Below are 13,715 nucleotides of genomic sequence, written 5' to 3'. Positions count from 1 at the left end.
GCTGTAATGTTCTATGTTCTACCTCTTTTTGCTCCACTTGACCCTCCCCGCTTTTCAACAGCATAAAACCAATCACATTTTCGTATCTCTTCAGTTCTGAAGGTGAGTCACATTAGACTTGAAAACATTTAGTCTGTCTCTCTCTCTGTAGATACTGCTGAGCTTTTCCAGCACCTTCGCTTTCTATTTGCAAACTAACACTTAACTTTCAGAAGATGGCATCGAGGGGCCGCATGTAAGTGAGAAATAGGAGGAGGCCAAGAAGTGATCCTTGGGCGACACCAGGGTAGCAAAATAAAGGAACAATGTAAAGACAACAAAATAACGAGATAAAGAAAAACTTGCATTTATATAATGCCTTTGGTGAACACAGGAAGTCCCAAAGCTCTTTGATGCCAATTAAATATTTTTTCAGTGGGGTAACCACTATTGTAATGTCACAATCAATTTGCATCCATCAAATCCCACGAATACCAATGTGGTGCTAAACTAAATAGTTCTTCTTATCTAAATGGAGGGCCTGCATGTGTTGCCATCCTAAGCGCATCATCTTCTGTGCCATTTTTTGCCATGCTCCTGCCTCCTACAAGGCTGCAAGAAAACAAATCACAATGTAAAAATGATATCAGTAAAGCCCGAATCATTTGGATGATGGAAGTGAATCTACTTCAGTCTGATGCCGCCCCCCTACCTTCTATGGCAATAGCCTAAATATCCATGGAGGATGCCCCAGCTACACTTGAGGGTGGTCATTTCTACTGAAAACTACCCCGAGCTGTCACACATGCAGAGAACTCCAGTGCCGTGGAGCTTTACACCAGATGGACTCAATATGAGTGAACTCCTCCATTCAATCGACAGCACATTAGGCAGAATTGTAAGTGTCAGTTTCAGAGATAAAACCTGAGAGTATTTTTTAAAGTTAATTTACAGAATGTGGGAGTCGCTGGTTAGGCCAGCATTTATTGCCCATCCCTAGTTTCCCTTCAGAAGGTGGTGAGTACCCCACTGGCATTGTTGACAAGAAATCACGGCCTATCTTCAGGCACTTAAAAACATTTATTTTTGCACAAGTTTCACGCCATGATGTTCTGACTCTGATTCACCTGCCCTGCATCACTTGAGCTCATCAATCAGGGAGGCGTACTATTTAAACGCCTCCGCAGCACCAAGTCCAATCGGGGGGATAGCGGCCAGGAAGACAGTCCCACGGTTCTTTGAGGAAGCCCTCACAAAGATACTGGGTGGGGTGGAGCAGAGGCGAGACATCCTCTGCCCTCAAATGGGCAGAAGGCCGGGTCACCAGCTCCACATGGGATGCAGTGGCAGTGCTGTGGAGCACCAGTTCACTGCAAGGCGGATGCAATACAGTGCAGGAAGAATGTCCTCCTTCGTGCAGCCAGGGTAAGGCAGCCTTTTCATTTGTCACCATGCACCTACTCACACACCCATCACACTTCCACTGGGTGCTCACTCACTGCCACCTTGCGGGGTCCCACCACTCTCGCTCTCACACCCCTCTTTATGTCCCCCTGCAGCTCCTTTCCTCACCATGTCCCAGCTCCCACTCGTGAAGCACACATGCCAGGCATCATTACCATCTGACCCTGCACGCATCCTGTTTACACTCTACTCATCTGCCTCATTTCAAGACGAGATGGCTCACAATGGAAAGGGGAAAGCACTGCAGAACAATGTGATGCCCAAGCTCAAAATGCTCACTTCCTTCGAGGAGAGAGCCCTGGAGCTTGCCAGAGAGGAGCAGGACCGCACCTGTGCCGAGGACAAGGTGGGTGCAAGAGACAAAAGTGGGGACCCTCAATACATGCAGCCATAGGGTCAGCCTCCCCAAGTTATGTCTCCCATATCCTTATGCCCCTTCCATGCAGGTCAAAGAGACACAGCCTGAGTGAGTGAGACACAGACAGAGTGAGAATTTGAAACTTGGTAATTTGGTGCATTGAGGTAACCAGGAAAGGTAAGTGATAAATCTAATTCTGTTGTTTTTCAGTTAAAGTGCAGTGTAGATTAGTGTCTGATTGGCTGAAGCTGCCCCCACCCTAATTGCTGAGAGGCAGTTATGTGGCAGTCTCCTGAGGCCTGTTTAGGGGCACAAAGGTACACATTGTATTCTTCTCTTTGAAGTTTAAGTAGTGTGAGTCATCCTAAAGTCTGTATAAAAGACAGACAGAAAGCGCACTTAGTAAGCATTGTGCAGGTCAAGAAGACACAGCCTGAGTGAATGAGACACAGACAGAGTGAGAATTTGAAACTTAGTAATTTCGTGCAGTGAAGTAATTCGGTGAAGAGTGGGAGAAGGTGCTTTTTCCCTACTGCTTTGTTCTCTCTCTTTCTTCGGGCCTGTAACTTTTAATCAGCAGGGAGAGAACCTGAGAACATCTGAGACCCTCAGAAGGTAAATAAGTGATTATTACTCATTTTTACTTTTATTACCTTTTCAAATTGTGTGTGGGGGTGGGGGGGGGGGGGAAACTGAAGTGACATCACAGAAAAGCTGTGACTTGAGTGGCTGGTTGGGAATCTACAATAAATTAAAAAATTAAGCATTGGTAACTAATTAAATATAATTACTTAATTATAATTTAGAGGGGTATCTAAGCCAGAGATCGGCGAGTACTATATTTAGCTTTCACATTTATAGTAGAAATCTAGTGCTAGGAAACAGATAGTTAACAGTAACTTTGTTTTTTAAAATTATAACTATTAACTTTAATTTACTAATTAATTGACACAATGTCAGTTAGAAGGGTGCAGTGCTCTGATGTGAGATGTGGCAGGTCAGGGAGGCTTCCAGCGTCCCGGATGGCTTCATCTGCAGAAAGTGCACCCAACTGGAGCTCCTCACAGACCGCATGGTTCAGTTGGAGCAGCAATTGGATGCACTTAGGAGCATGCAGGGAAGTGGAAAGCGTCATAGATAGCAGTTATATAAATGTGGTCACACCCAAGGTGCAGGCAGAGAAATGAGTGACCATCAGAAAGGGCAGGCAGTCAGTGCAGGAATCCCCTGTGGTTGTCCCCCTCTCGAACAGGTATACCCCTTTGGATATTGTCGGGGGAATAGCCTATCAGGGGAAAACAGCAGCAGCCAGAGCAGTGGCACCACGGCTGGCTCTGATGTTCAGAAAGGAGGGCCAAAGCGCAGAAGAGCAATAGTAATAGGGGACTCTATAGTCAGGGGCTTCCGTGGACGTGAAAGAGACTCCAGGATGGTATGTTGCCTCCCTGGTGCCAGGGTCCAGGATGTCTCTGAACGGGTAGAGGGCATCCTGAAGGGGGAGGGCAAACAGGCAGAGGTCGTTGTACATATTGGTACTAACGACATAGGCAGGAAGGGGCATGAGGTCCTGCAGCAGGTGTTCAGGGAGCTAGGCAGAAAGTTAAAAGACAGGACCTCTAGGGTTGTAATCTCGGGATTACTCCCTGTGCCACGTGCCAGTGAGGCTAGAAATAGGAAGATAGAGCAGATAAACACGTGGCTGAACAGCTGGTGTAGGAGGGAGGGTTTCCATTATCTGGACCACTGGGAGCTCTTCTGGGGCAGGTCGATATAAGAAGGATGGGTTGCATCTAAACTGGAGAGGCATAAATATCCTGGCTGCGAGGTTTGCTAGTGTCACACGGGAGGGTTTAAACTAATATGGCAGGGGGGTGGGCACGGGAGCAATAGGTCAGAAGGTGAGAGCATTGAGGGAGAACTAGGGAATAGGGACAGTGTGGCTCTGAGGCAGAGCAGACAGGAAGAAGTTGCTGAACACAGCGGGTCTGGTGGCCTGAAGTGCATATGTTTTAATGTAAGAAGTATTACGGGTAAGGCAGATGAACTTAGAGCTTGGATTAGTACTTGGAACTATGATGTTGTTGCCATTACAGAGACCTGGTTGAGGGAAGGGCAGGATTGGCAGCTAAACGTTCCAGGATTTAGATGTTTCAGGCGGGATAGAGGGGGATGTAAAAGGGGTGGCGGAGTTACGCTACTGGTTAGGGAGGATATCACAGCTGTACTACGGGAGGACACCTAAGAGGGCAGTGAGGCTATATGGGTAGAGATCAGGAATAAGAAGGGTGCAGTCACAATGTTGGGGGTTTACTACAGGCCTCCCAACAGCCAGCGGGAGATAGAGGAGCAGATAAGTAGACAGATTTTGGAAAAGAGTAAAAACAACAGGGTTGTGGTGATGGGAGACTTCAACTTCCCCAATATTGACTGGGACTCACTTAGTGCCAGGAGCTTAGACGGGGCAGAGTTTGTAAGGAGCATCCAGGAGGGCTTCTTAAAACAATATGTAGACAGTCCAACTAGGGAAGGGGCGGTACTGGACCTGGTATTGGGGAATGAGCCCGGCCAGGTGGTAGAAGTTTCAGTAGGGGAGCATTTCGGGAACAGTGACCACAATTCAGTAAGTTTTAAAGTGCTGGTGGACAAGGATAAGAGTGGTCCTAGGGTGAATGTGCTAAATTGGGGGAAGGCTAATTATAACAATATTAGGCGGGAACTGAAGAACCTAGATTGGGGACGGATGTTTGAGGGCAAATCAACATCTGACATGTGGGAGGCTTTCAAGTGTCAGTTGATAGGAATTCAGGACCAGCATGTTCCTGTGAGGAAGAAGGATAAATACGGCAATTTTCGGGAACCTTGGATAACGAGAGATATTGTAGGCTTCGTCAAAAAGAAAAAGGAGGCATTTGTCAGGGCTAAAAGGCTGGGAACAGACGAATCCTGTGTGGAATATAAGGAAAGTAGGAAGGAACTTAAGCAATGAGTCAGGAGAGCTAGAAGGGGTCACGAAAAGTCATTGGCAAATAGGGTTAAGGAAAATCCCAAGGCTTTTTACACGTACATAAAAAGCAAGAGGATAGCCAGGGAAAGGGTTGGCCCACTGAAGGATAGGCAAGGGAATCTATGTGTGGAGCCAGAGGAAATGGGCGCGGTACTAAATGAATACTTTGCATCAGTATTCACCAAAGAGAAGGAATTGGTAGATGTTGAGTCTGGAGAAGGGTGTATAGATAGCCTGGGTCACATTGAGATCCAAAAAGACGAGGTGTTGGGCGTCTTAAAAAATATTAAGATAAGTCCCCAGGGCCTGATGGGATCTACCCCAGAATACTGAAGGAGGCTGGAGAAGAAATTGCTGAGACCTTGACAGAAATCTTTGGATCCTCACTGTCTTCAGGTGATGTCCCACAGGACTGGAGAATAGCCAATGCTGTTCCTCTGTTTAAGAAGGGTAGCAAGGATAATCCAGGGAACTACAGGCCGGTGAGCCTTACTTCAGTGGTAGGGAAATTACTGGAGAGAATTCTTCGAGACAGGATCTACTCCCATTTGGAAGCAAATGGACGTATTAGTGAGAGGCAGCATGGTTTTGTGAAGGGGAGATCGTGTCTCACTAACTTGATAGAGTTTTTCGAAGAGGTCACAAAGATGATTGATGCAGGTAGGGCAGTGGATGTTGTCTAAATGGACTTCAGTAAGGCCTTTGACAAGGTCCCTCATGGTAGACTAGTACAAAAGGTGACATCACACGGGATCAGGGGTGAGCTGGCAAGGTGGATACAGAACTGGTTAGGTCATAGAAGGCAGAGAGTAGCAATGGAAGGATGCTTTTTTAATTGGAGGGCTGTGACCAGTGGTGTTCCGCAGGGATCAGTGCTGGGACCTTTGCTGTTTGTAGTATATATAAATGATTTGGAGGAAAATGTAACTGGTCTGATTAGTAAGTTTGCAGACGACACAAAGGTTAGTGGAATTGCGGATTATGATGAGGACTGTCAGAGGATACAGCAGGATTTAGATTGTTTGGAGACTTGGGCGGAGAGATGGCAGATGGAGTTTAATCCAGACAAATGTGAGGTAATGCATTTTGGAAGGTCTAATGCAGGTAGGGAATATACAGTGAATGGTAGAACCCTCAAGAGTATTGAAAGTCAGAGAGATCTAGGTGTACAGGTCCACAGGTCACTGAAAGGGGCAACACAGGTGGAGGAGGTAGTCAAGAAGGCATACGGCATGCTTACCTTCATTGGCCGGGGCATTGAGTATAAGAATTGGCAAGTCATGTTGCAGCTGTATAGAACCTTAGTTAGGCCACACTTGGAGTATAGTGTTCAATTCTGGTCGCCACACTACCAGAAGGATGTGAAGGCTTTAGAGAGGGTGCAGAAGAGATTTACCAGAATGTTGCCTGGTATGGAGGGCATTAGCTATGAGGAGCGGTTGAATAAACTCGGTTTGTTCTCACTGGAACGACGGAGGTTGAGGGGCGACCTGATAGAGGTTTACAAAATTATGAGGGGCATAGACAGAGTGGATAGTCAGAGGCTTTTCCCCAGGGTAGAGGGGTCAATTACTAGGGGGCATAGGTTTAAGGTGAGAGGGGCAAGGTTTAGAGTAGATGTACGAGGCAAGTATTTTACACAGAGGGTAGTGGGTGCTTGGAACTCGCTACCGGAGGAGGTGGTGGAAGCAGGGACGATAGTGACATTTAAGGGGCATCTTGACAAATACATGAATAGGATGGGAATAGAAGGATACGGACCCAGGAAGTGTAGAAGATTGTAGTTTAGTCGGGCAGCATGGTCGGCACGGGCTTGGAGGGCCGAAGGGCCTGTTCCTGTGCTGTACATTTCTTTGTCCTTTGTTCAGTAATGCAACCTTCCTTCCCTTAGACGTACATTAGGTGAGAAGCCCGGTCCATCCTCCAGTAGGGTTCTGGAGTCCACCGAGGGGAGCAGCTCCATGGACGGATACTCGGACGAACACATGGAAGAGGCGTCACAGTTGTCACGCGCACGCTCCAAGAGACTCACACTTTGCCGGGCATCATTGGTAGACAGGTTTCAGGGTTACTCGCTGGTGAGCACGTCACGATCCACAGCAGGGTGTCCCAGGGATCTGGCCATTGGAGGATTGATGGAGGTCAGGACTATGTTAAACTCCAGTCAGATGACGTGCATCTGGACTCGATCATCCCTCAGCTGCAGGAACTACAAAGGCAGAGTCGCAAACATCAGGAAGGGATGTAACTGTCCCTCCTCCGATTGCAAGGCGGCCTGGAGGAGTTGCAGCACCTTCTGTCTGAAGCAACCTGGCCAACACAGCCAGGAGACCTTGGAGCATGAAGTTCACTCCACGGCGGGGGATGCCCAATTCATGGCCTCCATGGTCGAGGGCATGAACTGCATGGCACAGGGCATCAACTCCATGATGCAGGCACTTGTGGGTATTCATGAGTGCCAGCCCCAGAAGGTGGCAGGGCTTATGGATCTCACTCCAGATACCCCTCTACTCCACTGCTTTTCACTCACCTGTTCCTTACACCTGCTGCCTCAGACAGAAATGTAGAAAACAGCAGCTGTTACTTCATAGAAAGCTAAAACCACGTCACAAGGCTTTAAATCAGGTGCGGGATTCTCTAATCCCGCGGCAGAGTGTCCACGCCGTCGTAAACGGCGTCGCATTTTACGACGGTGTGAACGGGCGATCCACTCCAGTTGCCGATCCCGGTGTGAACTATGCGCCGCGGGATCCGCGCATGCGCATGCGCCAATGTGCACATGCTTCAATGCGCCGGCCTCGACGCAACATGGCATAGGGCTACAGGAGCCGGCGCGTAGGAAAGGAGGCCCCCTGCCAGAGAGTCTGGCCCGCCGTTCGGTGGGCCCCGATCACGGGCCAGGCCACATCGGAGGCCCTCCCTGGGGTCGGACACCCACTCCCCCCCCACTGGCCGCCACCAGAACCTTCAACGCCGAGGTTCCGCCGGCTCAGAGCAGGTTAGAACGGTCCATCCGGGCTGGGGGCTGCGTAGAGTGGCCCGTGACCGCGGCAACCATGCCGGCGCCAATGGCTCCGATTCTCCGCTCTGCGGAGAATCGCGTGCCGGCGTCGGGGAGACGTGGCCCAGTCACTGGGATTCTCCGGCCCAGCCCAGGGCTGGGAGAATCCCGCCCCAGATCTTTTGATCTGCAAGGCTTCTATTCACTTTCAAAGAGAATAAAAAAGCTTCCAGACAGCCAGGTGTCTGGAAACATACATAGAAAATAGCAGCAGGAGGAGGCCATTCAGCCCTTCGAGCCTGCTCCGCCATTCATTATGATCATGGTTGATAATCAAGTTCAATACCCTGATCCTGCCTTCCCCCCCATATCGTTTGATCCCTTTAGCCCCCTAAACTATATCTAATTCCTTCTTGAAATTACACAATGTTTTCGGCTTGACTACTTTTTGTGGTGATGAATTCCACAGATTCAACACTTCTGGGTGAAGAAATTTCTCCACCTAGGTACATCGCCTTTGCCCCTGGCGCTGAACTGCTTCCCTCCCCCTCCTCCTCTTCAAGCCACCCCCCATCCCCCCCAAAATATCACATTTGGGTTCTAAATTACCTCCGTCTTTCTAATGAAAACAGTCCGAGTCTGTTCAGCCTCTCCATATAGTTAACACCCCCCAGACCAGACAACATCCTGGTAAACCTCCTCTGCAACCTCTCCAAAGCCTCCACATCCCTCTGGTAGGGTGGCGACCAGAATTGTGAGCAGCATTCCAATGCGGCCTTACCAAGGTTCTATACAACTGGAACATGACCTGCCAGTTTTTATACTCGATACCCGTCCAATGAAGGCAAGCATTCCGTATGCTTTCTTGATTACCTTGTCGATTTGTGTTGCCACTTTCAAAGATCTGTGGATCTGCACGCCCAGATCTCTCTGACTTTCTATATTCCAAAGAGTTTTGCCATTTATTGTATATTTCCCCTCTACGTTAGACCATTTGTCCGGATAAAACTCATTTGCTATTTCTCTGCCCACGTCTCCAACCTATCTATGTCCTGCTGTATCCTCTGACAATCCGCAACACGATCTGCCACTCCACCAACCTTGGTGTCATCCGCGAACTTACTAATCAGACCAGCTAGGTTTTCTTCCAAATACTTTATATATACTACAAACCACAGAGACTCAAGCACAGATCCCTGTTGAACACCACTAGTCACAACCTTCCATTCAGAAAAACACCCTCTACTGCTACTGTCTGCCTTTTGTGACCAAGTCAGTTCTGTATCCATCTTGCCACCTCACCTCTGATCCCATGTGACTTCACCTTTTATACCAGTCTGCCATGAGGCACCTTGTCAAAGGCTTTACTGAAGTCCATGTAAACAACATCCACCGCCCTCCTCTCATCAATCATCTTTGTCACCTCCTCAAAAAATTCGATCAAGTTAGTGAGGCACGACCTTCCCTTCACAAAACCATGCTGTCTATTGCTAACGAGTCCATTTGTTTCCAATTGGGTATAAATCCTGTCTCTGAGAATTCTCTCCAATAATTTACCTACGACCGATGTGAGGCTCACTGGCCTATAGTTTCCAGGATTATCCCTGCACCTTTCTTAAACAGCGGTACCACATTAGCTATTCTCCAGTCCCCTGGGATCACACCTGTAGCCAATGAGGACACAAAGATGTCAGTCAAGGCCCCAGCAATTTTCACATTTGCTTCCCTCAATATTCTGGGGTAAATCCCATCTAATACACCAGTCACAGAGGAAAATGCACCAGTCACAGAGGAAAATGCACCAGTCACAGAGAGAAATGCACCAGTCACAGAGAGACATGCACCATTCACAGAGGGCATGCACCATTCATAGAGGGACATGCACCATTCATAGAGGGACATGCACCATTCATAGAGGGATATGCACCATTCATAGAAGGACGTGCACCATTCATAGAGGGACATGCACCATTCATAGAGGGACGTGCACCATTCATAGAGGGACGTGCACCATTCATAGAGGGACATGCACCATTCATAGAGGGACGTGCACCATTCATAGAGGGACGTGCACCATTCATAGAGGGACATGCACCATTCATAGAGGGACATGCACCATTCATAGAGGGACGTGCACCATTCATAGAGGGACATGCACCATTCATAGAGGGACGTGCACCATTCATAGAGGGACATGCACCATTCATAGAGGGACATGCACCATTCATAGAGGGACATGCACCATTCATAGAGGGAAGTGCACCATTCATAGAGGGACGTGCACCATTCATAGAGGGACGTGCACCATTCATAGAGGGACATGCACCATTCATAGAGGGAAGTGCACCATTCGTAGAGGGACGTGCACCATTCGTAGAGGGACGTGTACCATTCATAGAGGGACGTGCACCATTCATAGAGGGACATGCACCATTCATAGAGGGACGTGCACCATTCATAGAGGGATATGTACCAGTCACAGAGAGACATGCATCATCTATGGATACACATACACCAGTCACGGATACACATGCACCAGTCATGGAGACACCTGCTCTATTCGCTGATGGGTCAGTGGAATGTTATCAAAAAGACAGGATTTAGACTCTCAGATAATGAGGAGCACCACAGCTCCTCCCACAGCGAGTCACCATTATCCTCTGTTCTGCAGGAGAGACCCACTGACAGTGCAACCCAGGTTCATCACACTGGTGTGATGTAAAGATGACCCTTAGAGTGGGGGAGGGGGGCACAGATTGTGGGATAGGGGATTAGGTTAAACGTGAATGGGAAGGTGGGGTTACAGAGGTAGGTAGGGTTTGAGGACTGGGATGCGGGGGTGATGGTGATGGAGCTGCCAGACAATGGGCCTCCTAGTTGGTGAATCTCAATTCGATGAGGTTCTCCCTGGTGCTGTAGGACCCTGGCCGCAGCCTGCCAAGCCTGCTCCAGGTTTTCCTCAGGACCCTCATGGATGCCCTCATGGTCCTCCTCATCCGAGGAGGCCTGATGTTCCTCATCCTCCTGCTCCATCATATCGCCTAGCTGCCGCACCAAGGTGCACAGCGCGCAGCAGGCCAGCACGATCTGCGAGACCCTCTGGGGACTATATTGTGAAATCCCAACAGAGCAGTCCAGACAGCGGAGCCGCATCCTTAACAGCCCGATGCACCGCTCAATGACACTCCTGGTTGTTGAGTGGGCTTCATTATAATGGTTCTCTACCTCAGTCTGGGGCCTCTGGACAGGTTTCATTTGCCCCGACCTCAGCAAGTAAGCCCTGTCACCCACTAACCAACCCCTCACGAGGGAGCGCCCCACAGGTGCGGGGCACCTCAGAGTGCACCAGGAAAAAAGTGCTGTGTATGCTGCCTGGAAAACATGCACGTGCATAATGTGCTGCTGGTCATTGCGCACCAACTACATGTTCAAGGAGTGGAACCCGTTCTTGCTGATGAAGTACACCCCCTGTCAAGCGGTGTTCGGAGGGTGACATTTGTTCCATCGATCGCTCTCTAGGCCTGAAGCATGCCAGCAATGGCAATGGATCCTGCAGCCCAGGCATCCTGGTGGGCCTGGTCCAGGTGAAAGAAGAGCAGCACAGTGGCGCAGTGGTTAGCATTGCTGCCTCACAGCGCCAAGGACTCAGGTTCGATCCCGGCTCCGGGTCATTGTCCATGTAGAGTTTGCACATTCTCCCCATGTTTGCGTGGGTCTCGCCCCCACATCTCAAAAATGTGCAGGTTGGGTGGATTGGCCATGCTAAAATTGCCCCTTTATTGGAAAAAAGTAATTGGGTACTCTAAATTTTTATTTTTTAAAGCAAAAAAAAACCAGGTACCATTGTGGTACCTTTTATTTTATTGCTTCTTCCGTATAGTCTTCAACTCGGCAGAAATTATCTCCAAGTTCAATGGTTGACTCCCTCTCTTAGGTACTGAAATGTCTGCTCGCCCATCACAGTTGCTGATATCCTTGTATCTACTTCCATCTTTAGTAGCTTACTATTTACCCGGCGCATTACAATAATAGGATCTTTCTAGGCAGTTTTTAGATTAAACAGAGAGTAAATGGCAGAATCATTGTTGCTAGACTCTTCCACATTGAAACATCTTGATTGATCGATTACGTGACGATCTTGAATTAGCTCTGCATTGCTTTATCAAATGTCCTTTTTTGTGACAATAAAAATACTCAGCCTCTTAAACCGACATGATTCAGGAGTGTGGTTACCTACTATAATAGGTACTATTCCCCTTTAAACATTACTGACTGATTGCCTATTCTGTACCTTTTTTGTCTCATTGGTGAGTGAAATTGTTTCCCACTTTATTGCTGTTTAAGTGGTTTTGACGCCATGATGACTGCAGATTCCTGCCCTAAGTGATGAATAGTGCAATTTTGTGTGCTCTGCAATTATCATGCACCTTTTTCAGCACTTTCCGTGGCCAGTGTTATCTGCATTGAGTGTTTAAAATTAATCTCAACCTCTGCAAGCAAACGGTGTTGAATAACGTCGTTGTTCACACCACAGACTAACCTATCCCGTACCATGTCATTTAGGGTGACTTCAAACACACTACTCTGATAATTGCTTCAGTTTAGCAATGTGCGCCATGATTGATTCACTTGGAGCTCTCACCCTTGAATTAAATTCAAATATCTGGAGTATGACTGATGTTTGAGTTTACAATTGAGACTTCACTAAACCCACAAGCTCACTAAACCAGTGTTCTTCAAACTTTTTTTCCGGGGACCAATTTTTACCAACCGGCCAACCTTCGGGACCCAACCCCGGCCGACCTTCGCGACCCACCATGGCCGACCCTCGCGATCCACGCCGGCCGACCTTCGCAACCCACCATTTTCTCTTACCGTTAATGCGAGAGGTGAGCCTGCTTGGTCCTCACGATCTCACTCCAATCAGGTTCACAGGAAGAGAGGGCTATGCGCATATCGGGTGAAAGATTCAGCCGGTTCCTTTGTGGCGTCTTCATCTTTGTGAGGACGGAAAATCCAACCTCGCACATGTAGGTTGTTGTGAAGGGCAAGAGCAACAAAATGCTTGTTTTACTCCGCTCCGGATACTCCTCAGATGCGACTCCAGGATGCTGACAGCCTCATTGACTTGTGCCATGTTTTTAATATGCTGTCACAGCTGAAACGCATAAGCTCAATTTCTTCTTTTGGAGGCAGCTGCAAGTTAAGAACTGCTTCTGGGGTCTCAAACTCAAAGGGATTTTTCACCCACCTCCTCTCTCAGAATCTTAAACTTCTCCTCTGGAAAGTCGCGACCAAAATTGTCGATCAGGGCAGCCAGATGCAACTCAATAAGGCTTGCCAATTCATTTACAGTTTCCTTACTAATGCTGTTTTCTTCAATGTGTCGTAGCAGTGTGGGAAACATGTCATAGTTTTGGCTTCGCACTCGCAATTGCCAAACGTTCAATATCTTTTGGAAAGCTTCGATTTATTCACAGTGCCGAAAGCAATCATCATCCTTCCCTTGCAATTTGATGTTCAGTTCATTTAGAATTGAAAAGATGTCTGCAAGGTAAGACATTGCTAGCATCCAAGTTTCATCAGCAAACAAATCAGCCAGAGGCCGCAATTTCTCGAGGAGGAAAGCGTGGATTTCATACCTCAGTTTGTAAACTCTGAGTAGCACCCGACCCTTTGACAGCCAACCTACTTCTGTGTGGAACAATAAATGTGTGTGCTCAGCCCCCATATCGGAACACAGAGTGTCAAAAAGTCTGGTATTGAGTGGGCTGCGTTTAATGAAATTCACAACTTTCACTATTCCTTCCAACACCACTTCAAGATTGGATGGAATTCCTTTCGATGCCAGTGCCTCACGGTGAATAAAACAATGATTCCAAACAATGTCCTGACCAGCCTACTTCTTA

This window comes from Scyliorhinus torazame, chromosome 4 (genome assembly GCF_047496885.1).
Source record: "Scyliorhinus torazame isolate Kashiwa2021f chromosome 4, sScyTor2.1, whole genome shotgun sequence".
Lineage (NCBI taxonomy): Eukaryota > Metazoa > Chordata > Chondrichthyes > Carcharhiniformes > Scyliorhinidae > Scyliorhinus > Scyliorhinus torazame.
Note: the sequence above shows the minus strand (reverse complement) of the source record.